Source organism: Canis lupus, chromosome 31, assembly GCF_011100685.1.
Source record: "Canis lupus familiaris isolate Mischka breed German Shepherd chromosome 31, alternate assembly UU_Cfam_GSD_1.0, whole genome shotgun sequence".
Taxonomy (NCBI): domain Eukaryota; kingdom Metazoa; phylum Chordata; class Mammalia; order Carnivora; family Canidae; genus Canis; species Canis lupus.
In genome coordinates this window covers 12,238,834-12,255,775 of record NC_049252.1, presented here as the reverse complement: position 1 = coordinate 12,255,775, position 16,942 = coordinate 12,238,834, and the positions used below count along the sequence as shown (strand labels likewise).

Sequence of the window (16,942 nt, the reverse complement as noted above, 5' to 3'; positions counted from 1 at the left end):
TAACTGTCATTTTTTTAGACACTTGGTTTTCAAATAAATGTTTTAAAGCAAGACTATGATGACCAGGGCAGGATTTGCTAAGAGTATTTGCTAAGGTGGAAGGAAAAGGTTAGGTCGGCACCACCTGTTTCTGGCACTCTTCTGACGAGACAGCAGATTGCCTACTGGCTTATTCCAGCTTTTCTGAACACTGGGAGAGTCACAATAATACCAGGAAGCCTTATGCTTGCAAGATGGACACCATATGTTTTCACTATCCTCTCAGAGCCTCTCTCCTCTATCTCTTTCCTCTGCCCTTTTAGCATCAAGATCTGATGACCTCAAGAAATTTAATATAAGAAGACACCATGAATGAAATGTAAATATTCTTTTAATCAAACACAAAGGGAAGGCTTATATGTGTTTATTCTCTTCAGTTATCCAATAGCTGTTACTTATCAAATTATCACCCAAACTTTCAAGCTGTGTCTTAAAATGAATATACATGCTTCAACCGGATAGTTGCGAAAACTTATTAAGAAACCCTGCACAGGTTATTTAAAGATACCACTTACCCAGGATAGGAATTTAACTGAAATATATTAAATGGCAGAGAAATAGCAACATGTGGCAGAATTTTCAGAAAAAGAAATTAGTACCTGAAGATAGGTAAAGATACTACATTTTTAAGGTGGGATTGTGATGGGGTATTGAGCTGGGTCTCTGTTTTTTTTTATTTTTTTTTTTATTTTTTTTTAAATGACCAGATTAGGATTTAATCACAAAAAGAGTTTATTCATAACTGCGAGTTGAAAGACTGTAGCTGTTAAATATAAAGTAAACATTTCTGCCTCTCCTTTGTTCCACTTGTGTGAGTGCAGACACATTTATCCGTAAAACTTTGTGCTTCTGGCCACAGGCATCTGTTTACAGTTTCTTGTCCTGGAGATATTTGAAGTGCCTGGGGGAGGAGGGGGAAAAAGTTGTGTGTTATGGGTGCTATTGGTAAGAATGGACAGAAGGAGTGCAAAATTTGCAGACTGGTTCTTCGAGCTTAGGCATATTTTAGGATTTAATTCTACATGGAAGCCCAGAGAAACATAATCCTGTTGGCTCTATTATGATCCTAAATTTTTCACACTGCCCCTTATTTGTGGAGCTAATGTCTTCCCAGACGCTGAAAATAACGACTTGCCTCTTGAGCCACATATTGTAGTAATAAAACAATGCAATTTACTTCGGAGGAAAAGATTTTGTACGTGGTCTTAATGCTATGTTTAATGCCTACAGTTTGAGAATCTCTATGGAAGAGTGAGAACAGTCTGCACAGGTTTGTCAATCTACTGTCATCTTTAGTGAGGGAAACCTGCCTCCCCCAAGGCCTTAGGAAGTAGCTTCTCTCTTCTATTTGATCCACAGAAATCACTTCCTTTCTCATTATTGTATCACTTTATCTGATCTCTTCTATCTCCCTCCTCCTCCCTCCCTCCCTCTCCAACCCCTGCATGTTTCTCAGCTTACTCTTACTTCCAACCTTTTGATGTGTAGGATTATAACTTTTATAATGATCAGTTCTGGATCAAAGTGTTACAAAATATGCTGCACCCAAAGATAATTGGTAGGAAGGAGTAATGCCACAGGAAAATGAATATTATTCCGAAAAGAAATATAGGCCATTGAGAAAGATTTCCAGGTCTCCGTTGCAAATAAGATGTGATCGTGATTCGGATGGAAGAGAGCAAACAACCTATGTGGTGATCAAAACAGCTCAGGTTTTTCCTTGCTTCTCCAGCTCCGTGTGTGCGACCTGCCTCTCCCAGCTGAGGCTGTGGGGACAGCTGGAATGTGAAAGCAACACGTGTCACATAGCTTGCATTCACACGCACTGCGTTCCCATATTTCTGACCTCTGGTAAAGCCGTCTTCGGTGCCGCCTTCTCAGGAGCTTGGAGTTTGTCAGGGGTCACGATTCCGATGACTCTGGTCTTGGGCCAGTTTCCCCCTCCCCAGGCACTGCAAACTTTCACACAGTTCACTGTGGCCTTTATTATACATGGGAAGTGCTTCTTATTAAAACATCAAGAGTAGAATAACTGGTTTTGCACTTGCAAAGCCGGAGAGAGTTTATTTATACTTTGTCACTCAGTAGGATTATCATCATTATTATTCAGCTGTTTGTGTACATCAAGTGTGCATGTGTGTGCATTTTACTGATTGATGGATTGATATTTTCTTAGCTTTTATTACTCCATTTTATTAGTAAGACGACCTCATACATTTCTATCGTTCAAAGTTACTTTGATCTCTATATTTTTGATTTATGAAAAAACTCTCCAAGTTGTCTTCAATGTCTTTCATCAATGTTTTACAGTTTTCAGACTACAGGTCTTTCATCTCTTTGGTTAAGGTTATTCCTCGGTATTTTATTCTCTCCAGTCCAATTGTAAGTGGGATTGTTTTCTTAATTTCTCTTTCCACTAAGTCGTTGCTGAGAGTTTTTATCACAAGTGGATGTTGTACTTCCTCAAATGCTTTTTCTGCATTAATTGAGATAGTCATATGGAATCTATCCTTTCTTTTGGTTATTGTTTTTTTTTAGTTTTTATTTAAATTCCAGTTAGTTGACATACAGCGTAATCGTTTCAGGTGTAGCATACCTGCGTCTTAAAACTCATTGATGCTTTCTGCTCACTTATCTGGTTGCCAAGGAAATTGGAAGGCCACTCCGGGCTCCTTCATTCACTTGCTATCACAGTCTGCACATTATTCAAGTGCTTACTTTGCTCCTGAGTTAGTTTTATGTTCCATAAAGCCTGATCCTTCTTTGGACTGAAATTTGAAGTTCGTCCTTTTTTTGTCACTTGCCTACTAAACTCCTGGGGCTGGGTAAGAATAGACCTGAAGCTTCTGCTAGCATAACATACAGAATCAGGCTTGTTCTCAGAGTATTTGAAACCTTACCAGGTGCTCACTTGTTTAACTCAGCCCTGTGTTTCCTGCAAATGCTATCTGACTGGGGATGTTTTAACTGCCTCCAAGGGCGCCTCTTGAGTCTAATAAGCCTTGCTTGCTTTGGCCTGGACTATAATAATCCAAAGGTATTTCGGGTACTACTCCGATGGTAATTCTGACCCACTTACTCCATAGCAACTTCTGTTGCCGTGACATGCTGCAAATATTTGAGAAACATTTTATAATGCCAGTATATGCTATCTTTGGCCATATACAATTTTTTATTGTCTATAAGCTTTTCTTCTTACATGAGAACATTTGGGGTGAATGCAGGAACATAGGCTTAAATGCAGGTTCACAGGCTAAAAAGACCTTATGAACTTGGGAACATAGTTGATGAAAATTTATATTACATGGGTCAGGATGTATTTTCTTTTTTTTTTAAATATTTTATTTATATATTCATGACACACACACACACACACACACACACACAGAGAGAGGCAGAGACAAAGGAAGAAGAAGAAGCAGGCTCCACATAGGGAGCCCAATGTGGGACTTGATCCCAGGTCTCCAGGATCACGACCTGAGCCAAAGGCAGGTCGCTGAGCCACCCAGGCATCCCCAGGATGTATTTTCTTGACCCTAAGTTATGTGAGGCAAAACACTAAACTAACATGAATTTAAAAGGACACAATGTAAGTAAGACTTCTGTAACTTCCTATCAGAACCGTCTTCTAAATATCACAATGGTTGCTCTGAAGCAGTGGTTCTAAACTTAGAATGAAAAGGGGTGCCTGTGTCACTGAGTCGATTAAGTGCCTTTGGTTCAGGTCATGATCCCAGGATCCTGGGATTGAGCCCCACATCGGGCTCCCCTCTGTGGGGAACCTGCTTCTCCCTCTGACCCCTGCTCATGCTCTTTCACTAGCTTTCTCTCTCTCAAATAAATAAATACAAATATTTAAAATAAATAAATAAACTTAGGAGGAGTGGCAGGGAAAGAGGATTTTGTCCCCCAGGGACACTCAACTACATCTTGAATCATTTCTGGCTATCATTTTGGGGAAAGGGGATGTTAATGGTATCTAGTGGACAAAGGCTGGGGATATTGCTAAACATCTTACAATGTGCAGCACAGAATCCACTTCACCCTCGGTAAAGCATTATTCAGCCCCAAATGCTGATAGTGCTGAAGTAAAGCAACCATGCTCTCGAGACCACATCTCAGAGGCATGATATCCTTTTATGTCTTTTGGCCAAAATAACTAGATTAAATTTCATTCAATTATGAAAGAAAGGGAACTTAGCCTGCAAGTCCACCACCTTATGGTAGCCATGTCTATTTTGGGACAAGCCTTTGACCCCTTACTCTGCTGCATATTTTCACAATATTGCAGTTGTAGAATTCCTTCCACTTTTGACTTTGGTATGATTGGACTTTTGAAACATATATTCTATATTTTAGAAAACAAATTAAATAGGTAGGAAAGACATAAGATTCAAGTGTGGGCGTGGTGAAGTCGAAAGACAGTGGAGTGTACCTTCTAGGGCCTCTCTAGGCTTCAGGGATTTGTGACTCACATTCTATAACCTAATATCATATTGAATAATTATTTTAGAAGCTACAAAACACCCAACTCAGCAGTATTTGCCAATGAGCACAGTGGTAGGGAGAAACACTTTGCATAAATAAGTTTGGTTGAGTTGATAGAATTTAAAGGCTAGTAGGATGATTCTATATTGAATTCAAGTTCTGGAATTTATAGCACAACGTCATTTTACTGTATTTGGTACCAAAAATTGCCCATATCGCTCACAGGAAAAAAATGTACAAATAATAGTTCTAACTGAGGAGCATAAGAAAAGTTATTTAAAAAATTTGCAAGACGAGAAAAATCTTTAATAAAATATGATACTATAAATTGTATTAAAATTCCTGTCAAAGCATCTTGCAGAGTAGACCTTTACATAGATAATGGAAAGAATTAGCTAAAAGTAATCTCATAAAGAAGTGTATTTTTGATTTAGTTGCAAGCATTTTGCTTAGTTATCAATGGTGGATTTAAACTATATCTGGAACATTTTTTTTTTCCTGCTAAATGTAAATGAACTCTGCATTCTTTGCTTTCACTACGTGATGAAACAAACATACACACGTGTAACCTATTCTCTTTGTCAGAAGCAGAATTTAGGATGTTACTAATTATGAAAGCAAAAGGAACAAAGTTATCTCAAAACAGATTTGAAAGTGTGAGATGTAACAAAATTAATAGCTCACAGAAGGAAAATACCCCTAGAAGGATACATCCAGAGTTTTTGCAAAGTTCACCTTACCTTTTTATGATATTGCCCAATTTAATTATCTTTCTTGTTCTTAAGATTTACTCCTGACTGACTTTTGGTTATTTATAAATCAATTTACACCCAAAAGATGAAAATACGTTACCATTCAAGACTTCCAAAAAAATATGGCACAGAAAACGAAGGCCATCTTCAAAAAAAAAAAAAAAAAAAACTGTAAAAAAAATTTAGAGTCCTAGCAGCTATATTAGAATAACTATGCACCTCCCAAATGGATACTTTTAAAAGCAACAACACACACTTGGATGTGTGAATTCTGATTTTTTTTTTTTTTAAGTTGTGCTAGTTTGTGCCTTACAATTTTGCTAGTGATACATTTCTGTCTTGGGAATGTTTATAGAGCAAAGGCTGCCTGTTACCCCACCAGTGAGCATGCTTGCACGCACACACACACACACACGTGTGGAATTTAGAAAGGATACTTTCTCTGTTGTAACTAGGCCAACATAATATTGTGATGCCTTGGAAACATCTTTAAGTATTGACTCCGAAGAGGGGATGGCACTGATTCAGACTCTATGAAAGTGACGGAACCTGATGATCCAGTTTGTTTAAGATATCAATCATTCTTTATTCAATTGAGCAGAACTTTGCATCTGAAAATAGTATGTAAGTCTCACAACTCTAGAATGATGAAAAACAGAATGGACTCGGAAGATTTTGTATTTAGAGTACAGATTTGTCTCTATTTTGGCAGTAGTGATCTAAATATTTTCTAATAACCTAGTTTAAAAACAACTTTCCTCCTTGCCTTGGTAATTGAGAATTTATAGAGCATACATATTATGGCCTAAATCAAGTTTTTCTTTCTAGCAAGCAAGTCATTGTTTTTCAATACATAATCTTCCTTTTGGGCCCTTGTGACCTTTCTTCATTCGAGCATCTATATCCCTTTCTTTTCTTTTTTAGTTCCCACCTTGTAAGTCGTCTGTTGGGTCACTCCTCCTCCGTCCGGGTCAGTCCCAGGTCATCTCGATATTTGGTAGCATACCTGAATCAATTCCAGCCCTTCTGTTGGAAACAAATTTTTTCCACTTCCAAGCTGCTTGTACTGTATAAACCATGCGTGATACCGGCTGACATAAAATTATACTGGTAAAATAGATTCTATCTTGATGCAGTTATAAACCACTTCAGGCCATCTCTTCCATGTATAACACCTATTAATTCTGTCACTGGAGCTCCCAACTTGTGTTTACTCTACCGTTTCTCTCTTTTCTTTCTATCCATGCCTATTCCATCTGTTTGACATGATGCAAAAATCTTTCTGTTTGCCATTATTTCCTGTGAACAATAGCACATGTCATTTCACCTTGCCAGCACAAAGTTTTGCTGCTACTTCAGCGCATTTCCATTCAAATTTTTTGGCAAGCTACGAAGAACCATGATGTTCATCCTACTGAAAATACAAAAGACTAAGGTATAAAGGTGACTCTGCATCTCATCTTTATTAACTATTGGAGTCTGGTGTTTGAAAGGAGCAAATGTAGATGTAGATGGAGGTCTTTTCTTAGCTTAAACTGAGAACAGCTTTTTGGATTCAGCAATCCAGGCATATATTTGTATGTCTGATTTGCATTTGGAGAAGGGAGGATAGAGAGAGGAGGAAGTTTTGTGTCTGAAGCCCTGGGAAGGCTTTGGAAGATGAGAACAAAGGAAATATATAGGATAATGTGGCATCTTATTCCTGGATGGGGTGGTCATGAGTAGTTTGAGTCCTGAATTCAGGAATTAAAAATATTTTCCCCATTTCTGCCTCGCAGGGTAGACTGAAGAAAAGCCAGGGCCCCGATGGCACTACAGTGTAGCACAGCACTGAGGACACCAGACAGGCAAATACACTGATGCCCCATAGACTGTGGCAAAAAGCCAGGAGAGTCTGAACCAGCACAACCTGCTAGTTTTCAACACTCAAAACACAAAATGGCCAGAATTTCTTGGTAGGTACTCTTTGGAGCCTAAGATTCCTAATAAGCAGGGAGCAGAGAGAAGCCCATAACATGGTGTCTTCATTTTAGTTGCAGACTGAGGCCTGAAGATGTTTGAGTTTTCATAAATAAAGAGGAAGAGAATGTTGGGTAGTATTACATGGGGAGAAAAGAAACAAAGTAGAAATCTGTCAATAAGCAAATATTTAAGAGAACTTACTTTTTAAAAATCTCCTTTCTTCATTTCCTGTGATGTCTGATTTGAAATCAGAATCATTAGATACAACTGCTAGTTTCAATTTGGAATTAGATTTGAATTTTGAGATCCAGTACTTTCCTATAGTCCCAAAAGTTTTCACTTTTTCCTCTGTGACTTTTATAAATTTACTTCATTTTGGGGGGATACCTGGTCGCTCAGTGGTTGAGCATCTATCTTTGGCTCAGGTCATGATCCTAGGGTCCTGGGATTGAGTCCCACATCAGGCTCCCTGCATGGAGCCTGCTTCTTCCTCTGCCTGTGTCTCTGCCTCTCTCTCTGTGTCTCCCATGAATAAATAAATAAATAAACCTTAAAAATATTACTTCATTTTTCTGGGTCAAATATGATATGCTGTATGGAAATTAAAGACACGATTTGGGCTATTTCTATGCATATAATTGTTGACCAAGGCATTGATACTCCTTTTGACTATAGCATGGACACTTCAATCTACCTTACCTTTGGAGAGTTTTCGGTCTTATGGCTTGAGTTCCAGCAGGAAACCTTATGTTAACCTACTTATCAAGCAATTTTGCTAAATCTTAATGGAAGTATTCCAAGAACAAGACTATCAAACTTCTATCTTCTATAAGTGATGAGGTCACCCAAAGATCACTTACAATCTTCCTTCCTCTAGCATGTGCCTCTCTTAAGTGTAACTGGTTTTAAGCCACATGCTCTTAGAGGTTTTTGGCTTTTATCCGAACACCTGAGATAGAAGTCAGAACTCTAGGATCTATCTCCTTGAGCATGTATTCCGGTACCCTTTTTTAAGTGAGGCCCTCCAGGTGTGAAGAACAGTAAGCCATAGGTGGCAGAGTTATGGTGGCTTCTACAACTGCTTCATTCTACTAGGTCTAGTTCTAAGTACCTCAGGGATGAAGGTTTGTGTGTTTCACAGCAAACAGTTTCAGATTACCAAGATCATCCAGATGATTGAGATGTACAAATTAAACATGGTACCCAGGGGCAAACAAGACAAAACAAAACAACACCCAACAGCTAAACACGTACCAGGAGTTAACTTTTTTTTTTTTTTTAGATTTTATTTATTTATTCATGAGAGACACACAGAGAGAGAGAGAGAGAGAGAGGCAGAGACATAGGCAGAGAGAGAAGCAGGCTCCACACAGGGAGCCTGATGTGGGACTCAATCCTAGGATTCCAGGACCATGCCCTGGGCCAAAGGCAGGCACTAAACCGCTGAGCCACCCAGGGATCCCCAGGAGTTAACTTTTAAACAGTGAACCATCGCCCGCCCCCCCCCCCCAAGCTGTTTTAGCAAAGCATTAAAAAAAAAAAAAATCACTGGGAAGTTTTTCAACTTTGTGGAGAAAAATCCTGTTTCACCTTTTTCTTGTGTTGTGAACATGACCAGCTAAATAATTAATTCATTTTAGAACTTTTCCAGTGGTGCTTGGACTTTGTATAAATGCTACATTTGCTAAATTCCCACAAAAGCCCCATAAAACTGATGAAATATTTTGTTTCAATAAATGTTTCCAAATACTAGTCCAAGACATTCTCTTCAAAGTTATAGATGGCATCTTTGCATGCTTAGTTTGATTTACAACAATTTAAAGTGTTTGATTTTTAAAATTTGACTGGAATAGAAATTCACAGGAACAATAAATTTGTCTTTTCTCTCAGAATTGCTATAAAATTATATGAAAATATAGGAACTCTCTTGGCATAATGAAATAGTTAAAATGGCTTTAAGAACTAACTTCCAGGATGCCTGGGTGGCTCATTGGTTGAGTGTCTGCCTTTGGTTCAGCTCGTGATCCTGGGGTCCTGGGATTGAGTCCTCCATCCGGCTTCCCACAAGGAGCCTGCCTCTCCCTCTGCCTGTGTCTCTGCCTCTCGCTCTGTGTCTCTCATGAATAAATAGATAAACCTTTAAAATAAAATAAAAACTAACTTCCAAGCCAATGTTTATATTATGTAAAACTAGGTAAAGACAATATTAACAAATTACAGTGGGAAAAATAATAAAAGAATAAAAAACTTTTGCTGAAAGTTTGAATTGGGCTTTTTAGACATAAGAAGAAGAAACTAGCCCAAAGTAATTTGATTTAAGTGAGAGAAGGAGGTCTCGCTGGAATCCAGATAAAACTGAATCTTGAAGTGACAGGACTGGTTAGCCCCTTCTCTCCAAATAGTTTCTTCCTCTTTCAGGTTGTCTCTCTTTCAAGGACCATGGTTTTTTTCTGGGCTTTGCTTCTTAATTTGCTTTTATTCAAGTTTTCCCAGCTGGCTTCTTCTGCCATTTTTTTCACTGGGCTTCAGATGACTGCCCAGCCTTTGATCTTGCATGGCCCCAGGCTCAATTGCAAATAGTTAATTGGTCAATTGGCCACAACCCTCTGAGTCTCCTAGAATTAATTCCTAAGTGGGAGAATCTGTCAGGCCAGGCCAGGTGCATTAGACAATTTGTGTCTCCAAGACCACCTGATATAATTAAGAGGATGATGTGTTTTCTACCTCTCCACTTTTTCTATATAGTGTTGACACAGCTTCTATCATGTGTGTGAAGATGGAAAGGGAGGGAAAATTGAAATGTTATTCATGGGAGACACCAACCAAATGATGGCTATCATCCTCCAGGATCCTAAATGAGATTAACTTCTAAAAGCGTGCATTCATTCATCCATTCATCCATTCATTCATGCATCCATTCATCCCAGCATTCAGTTACCTATCAAATATTTATTGCATGTCTAATATGCCTTGGACATTGTGTGAGGTGGGGAATTACCTCTCATCTCTAGGCCATTTGGAATTTGTTCTATACGATTTAGAACTTAAGAGCTATAAGGAAGTGTATAATTGTTTCCTGATTGTTAGTCTTGTACCTATAACTGGACTTTTTGTTTCTCATGGGCATGGGCTATCATAATTTGTATTCTAACACAAGCTGAGTGTACATCTTTTTTTCAATACTTTATTTATTATTTGAGAGAGAGCGAGAATGAGCACAAGCAGGAGGAGGGGGAAAGGGAGAATTGGGCAACCTGCCAAGCAGGGAGCCCAACGCAGGGCTCCATCCCAGGGACCCTGAGACCAGGACTTGAGCCGAAGGTGGATGCTTAACAGATTGAGCCACCCAGGTGCGCCAAGCTGGGTGTACATCGAATAAATAGGTAGCACTCTTGTACTGGCTCTTTATCATCTTTGCCACCTTGCTTTCAAAATTAAAACCTTGGGAAAAATAGGGTTTAAATATTGCTGAAAATAAAGTCTGACTACAGTTCCTTAAAGTAATAAGTCTCTTTACTTTCTCTTTTTTCTCTTCACTTTCTAGAATAATTGTCTAAAAAAAAATTGCCTTTCCCTTGTTTGGAAGCCTGAAATGAAGAATACTACTTTAGTAGAGATAATATACTATTCTATCTTGACTTTGACTCTAAAAATTACATTAAGTTTTCTTGGGATCCCTGGGTGGCGCAGCGGTTTGGAGCTTGCCCTGGGCCCAGGGCGCGACCCTGGAGACCGGGATCGAATCCCACATCGGGCTCCCGGTGCATGGAGCCTGCTTCTCCCTCTGCCTGTGTCTCTGCCTCTCTCTCTCTGTGTGACTATCATAAATAAATAAATAAATAATTTTTTTAAAAAAGTTTTCTTTAACTTTGGAAGAATTTATTCTGGTCTTAGGAAAAATATCATAATTTTTTGCACCATTCTATAGAAAATGATATTTGGGGAGTTTTTTGCACATAATATTCATCTAAAGCCACTACAATTCTTCATGGATATTTTTTTCTCTTCATCATGAGGAGACACCTCTGTGGATCTTATGCTGGGTATAAAGGAGGTATGGAGTGACATAGGTAGGGGGCCACCTACAGGGTGTAAAGTTCTGAGGCTGATTGTTAAATTTATAAATCACAAGTATATCCATGTTATGGTTCCATCCATGGCTGAAGTTGTTTATTCATCAAATACATATTGAGCATCTACTGTGTCCTAAGCACACTTTCTGGGGTTAGAGTAGTGATTGAGATAGAAAAAAGTTCTTTTCCTTATGGAACTTATCTTCTAGAAGATGAAATTCCCAAGCTTTTCAGAATTATGATGTATTTTAATGGCTAGTCCAAAAAAACAAGACTTAGTTTTTTTAAAAACTGCATAGTTATTCTCACATGGATGTTTAACATCTGATCTGTTTTTTAAAAATTATGTCCATGATTTTTTTAATGTACAGTTCACATCAATGGGCAGCTAATATTTTATTTATGAAGTACTATGTGCTCCTTTAAGAAATGCAGCTTTAGCATGGTCCAAAGAAAATATGCATCCAATTATATTGTTAGAATTTTCTTCAAAGCTATCCGTGCTGGTTTTTAATATATGTTCACACACTTAACTAAAACTTGGGAGATGGGGATGGGGGTTCAGGAAGTTAAGTTTCTTTAAAATTAGAAACCTTATTTCCTTTAGGTATACATTTATTTATTATTTATTTATTTATTTATTTATTTATTTATTTAATCTTGGATTTAGGCTTAATTCTGAAACAAATGGAATGTACTCAGAATCTATAGATGGAAAAAGTTTCAGGGCTGCTGGTACCAAATGTTCTCTGTTATCTAGATTTCTAAAAAACTTTACCGGGACACCTGGGTGGCTCAGTGGTTGAGCATCTGCCTTCTGCTCAGGGCAGGATCCCGGGATCCTGGGATGGAGTCCCGCATCAGGCTCCCCGCAGGGACCCTGCTTCTCCCTCTGCCTGTGTCTCTACCGCTCTCTGTGTGTCTCTCATGAATAAATAAATAAAATCTTAAAAAAATAATAATAATAAAATAAAAAATAAAAAACTTTACCTTTGCATCATTGGGTGATGCTAAGTTTCCTGTTCAATTCACTGTATCCAGTGACCTTTTGTGGCCTCTGTTCTTGCAAAGCTTTTGAGATGGGAACACAGAGCATGTTGTGTTCCATGGCATGTCAGTCACTCTCTTTGACTTTACTTGTGTTCTCAAGTCAATATGTTCCAGATTAATGAGGCATTTGTTCTTAATCAAGAAACGATTTAAGAATACACTTTTAATTTTAACGACTTGTTTATGATTAATTGTTTCTACATGTCCTTCTCATACTTGAGGACACTTCAAACCTGTTGCCTTTTTTGGACAGTTCCCAAATGTCTGAACACTGGTAGTTGCTATGACCCAGTGATCTCAAGGGACTGAACAACAGGGTTACTGGTTTCCTCCAGAAAATCATTCAAATATATCTCTTAACTAAAAATTATTTTGAAAAATAATAATTTTAAAGGAGTTGTTAAGAAAACTGTGTGGTTATACATCATTTGTTTTTAATGTTTCCTTTAAACATCTATATCTGATGAAGTCCTGTTTTATGAGGAACCATGTTAGAAATAATTTGTGAAGTAAACTCATTTTCCCAACTAATCTATATTATGCCATTAGCTGATTTAAAGTGTACTATACTGATTTATGTCTTATCTTTTATTTCAATAACTAACAGGTGTGTGTGCACATGCTTTATTTGACGCTACAAAAACCAAGTGTTCATGTCCTTTTAATAATAACAACTAACATCTATTGAGTATTTATTATCTGCCAGATTTTGTTCCCAGTGTCTTGAATCCATTAACACATTTACTATTCTCTACTGCCAATTTTGGAATCCTGTTTTATTCCTGTGTTACAGATCAAGAGATTGAGGTCCCAAGATGATAGTAATTTGCCCAAGGTCACATAGAAGTTACATGGTAGTTTAGAGATTAGAACCTAGGAGTCTGGCCTCTAAGACTCAAGTTCCTAAACATAAGGCTATACCACTCTATAGACAAAAATGCTCCTGGTATTGCCAATCCCTTCTTCGGAAACTTATTATTGTGGCCATTGTGCCAGCTACTTCGTCCTTTGGTCCTTCTCTTACAGGTGCTGAAAACGAGACAGATGAATTACACCCTTTCAAAATTTATATATTTGTTTCTTTACTAGATTTATGCCTCTTTTAAACAGTTATACTGACATTTATAGAGATTATAGAAAAATCAGATGAGAAATGGAAACTTGGATTGGCAGGATTCCTCTGTATCCCTATGATGGCTTTGAGCATGAGAAAGAATAGTACTAGTTGTTTTGTGATAATACAAATCATGTTTTGCTTGCTTAAGTAACTTTCTTTTGGGTTGCACGATGAGCTCATTCCATTTCAAAGAGTTGTAGGAGAAATATGGCTCACTTAGCTTTTAAAATGAGGATTCAATATAATTATGTCCCACCTTGTTCCACTCAGGATTCTATATTTTAGAATTATTTAAGATTCATTGTCGTTCCCAATGTAAAGCCTAATGGGAATGATGGGTTGAAACTTTCCTACTACTGAAGACAATATCATAGAAACAGAAAATTAGTCAGATTCATTGTTAAGAAATGAATAAGCATGGCTTGAATTTTTCTTTTATAAGAAACTTTCTACATGTTCCTGACAAGTCCAATGATCTCTTTGAGGCTCAGCTTTCCATTTGGTAAGTTCAGATGGTGGGAATTTTATTTATCAGGACTCTTTGGCTTCCATGTTACAGAATCCAACTAAAACCGATTTGAGCAAAAGGGAGAATTTAGAAGACCCAACAGTAGAAATCCTGCTGGACTTGAGGTAGAACTGGAAATGGAGACCTGAGCACCATTAGGACTCTGTGTACTTCTTGCCTCTTTGACTTTTTGGGGTATGAGCTTGCTTTCTTTCTTTCTTTCTTTCTTTGGGGGGGGGGGGTTCTTTCTTTTTCTTTCTTTCTTTCTTTCTTTCTTTCTTTCTTTCTTTCTTTCTTTCTTTCTTTCTTTCTTTCTTTCTTCTTTCTTATTTTCTCCCTTATTTTGTTCCACATGACTGGAAATATAGTTACCAATAGTTGACCTAGTTTTACATAGCATACTTCTGGTACCCAAAGAATGATAGTTCTGGATAAAATATTCTCAGGGATGGATTCCAATATTTTCCATTTGTGTCAGGTGCCTGACTAAAACTTAAAAGCTTTGGCTAAGACTATGAGGTCTATGACAGAGAGTATGATAAAGTCATTTCAAGTCTAATTTTTACTCCAGGGCCAATAAACTGTTGCCCTATAACAGCGTCTATGATATACTCACGAACAGGATGAGGAAAACAGGCATTTCCCAAATGAGGGAGCTGGACAGATAACCCATGTGTGTCTGCTGTAGTTAACACGTGCTTATATATAATAATAGGCCTTTTCTCCCTTTGATCACAAATAAATGATATGGGAAGTCTACTTTGATGGAATAAAATATTTGTCCCCACATCCCATTGTACATATATAGATTCTTATATAAAGCATCTTTGTCTATGATTTCCCTGTAAATGAGTATGTGTGTATTTATTAACTGGTTAAAACTGAACTTTGAGATTCATGGATAGTAATTGTTTAATTGATTAAAACTGAGTTTGGGGGTTCAGGGAGAACTTGGAATACAAGATAGAGATTGTAGAGAGAACGTTAAATTCTGGATTATTGCAAGCATAACAAAATAATACATAAGACTTGGGACCAGGAAAAATAATAGTATTGAAGAAAAAAATGGAAGATTAGTTGAATATGGTAATTAGCAGGTCAGAAGTGAGATTAAAGAGAATCTTTTATGAAAGCTGGAAACCAGTCTGAATTTGGAGTTTGAGTCTTAGAAGAACCAGGCTCTGATGGATATTTTCTGTTTGACAGACATACTAGGAAGGAACCAGACTTGGGTGATGAAAAAGACACACTGTATAATTTATACATACGATGCAACATGCAGAAAGCTGCTTTTTCAAGTAAGTATCTGTCCAGGTGTGATGTGGACATGGTAGTTTCATACTTTCCCCAGTGAGGCCTTGTAGTACTCAAGACTGTGGGTAGTGCTTTGCCTGGGAGGAAGTCTCACATGAAAGTTTAATTCCCACAAGTTCCTGGTTGCAGGAGGAGTGATGGGGAAGGTGGACACCATGCACTTGACACTTCATTGTATCCTGTTCTCAATATGCTTAAAATTTTGTGAAGGAGACCAATCATAGTTCACAAAGGATCAGACAGCAAGGCTGTGTGTGTATACTACTATTTCTGTTTAGTGCATTTTTCTCTCATGGGTCTTGTGTCACCTGGCATCTGTCCAAGGTTGTTTTATTTTTTTGCTCTTTCTTGCCATAGAGGTCATGTGTTGTAATTTGGACTCTGGTCTGCAGTTCATGTTACTGCATGCACTGTAAATTCAGTCAGCAAGCCTTTACTGAACAGAAAGTACTTGAAGCACTGTGTGGAGAACCCTGAAGAAAGTATTTTAATTCGGAAGGGTCACTGACTAACAGAATAGTTCTAATCATTATGGGCTCCAGATCGTTCTGTCTGTTAGCACTGGTTTGGGTAGCAGGCGGTTGTGGACCAAAGGCTGGGAGAATTTCAGACAAAGCTTGAGGGAAGTTTAAACCTACATGGGTCTGAGATCCCAGGCAGGCAACACAGATGAAAGCCATGGGAAAAGCGATGAAGCCAGAGGAATCAGGAAACAAACACAAAACAGTTATAAATAGCAAGGGACAGAAGTTAGGTAAGGAAATGAGTTTAAGGACCAGGAAATTAAAACAAAACAAAACAAAACAAAACAAAAAACCCCAAAAAACACATACACAAACAAAGAAACAGTAAGAACTTGCTAGTCTCAGGGCACCTGGGTGGCTCAGTGGTTGAGCATCTACCTTTGGCTCAGATCATGATCCCGGGGTCCTGGGATAGGGTTCTGCATTGGGCTCCCTGCAGGGAGCCTGCTTCTCCCTGTGCCTGTGTCTCTGCCTTTCTCTCTCTCTCTCTCTCTCTGTCTCTCATGAATATAAAATAAAATAAATAAAATAAAATAAAATAAAATAAAATAAAATAAAATAGAACTTGTTAGTCTCGGGGCTGGCCATTCAGGTGGAATCTGGAACCAATGTCAGCCTGACTCTCTGGAGATTCAGAAGATACGAGCAACTGGCCCATAGACTGAAGGGCAGAAAACAGATTCCATCTTTGACTTCCTTTCCAACCTTGTGGGCCTCATTCAGTTTTAAATGAAGACCATGTTTTATCCAGAATAGTTTAGATGAGCTTTGTTTGGAACTCTTCTGAACTTTGACTGCGGATGATACTGTCCTACCCCTTAGGACATTTTTCTTTCTGAAATAGCAGATGTTTCTGCATAGGTTATACTGTCGCTCACAGATGGAGAATAATTGACATAATGGATGTCAGACACTAAGCCATGTGCTTGCCACGTAGTAAACACTCAATAAATGTTAGTGATGATGATCATATGATCATGTGATTGCCATTTCTTTTCTTACTGCTTACCCTCGTAAATGGTGCCACACACAGTGTAAGTCATGTGGGAGTCAGTTGCCTGTGGTTCACACAGGCCTCATAATTATTTTGAAAATGCATCTGAAATTTCAATTCA

At 38.1% G+C, this 16,942-nt stretch overlaps 1 long non-coding RNA gene across 1 annotated transcript; it reads right to left on the bottom strand.

Annotated features, from left to right (window-relative positions):
• Positions 1–753: 753 nt before the first annotated feature.
• Positions 754–12,442, bottom strand: LOC111093548. The gene is made up of 2 exons (XR_005382141.1): positions 12,305–12,442; positions 754–940 (listed from the first exon to the last, which is right to left on the bottom strand). It is a non-coding gene; the product is annotated as an uncharacterized LOC111093548 (long non-coding RNA).
• Between the last annotated feature and the right edge of the window lie 4,500 nt (positions 12,443–16,942).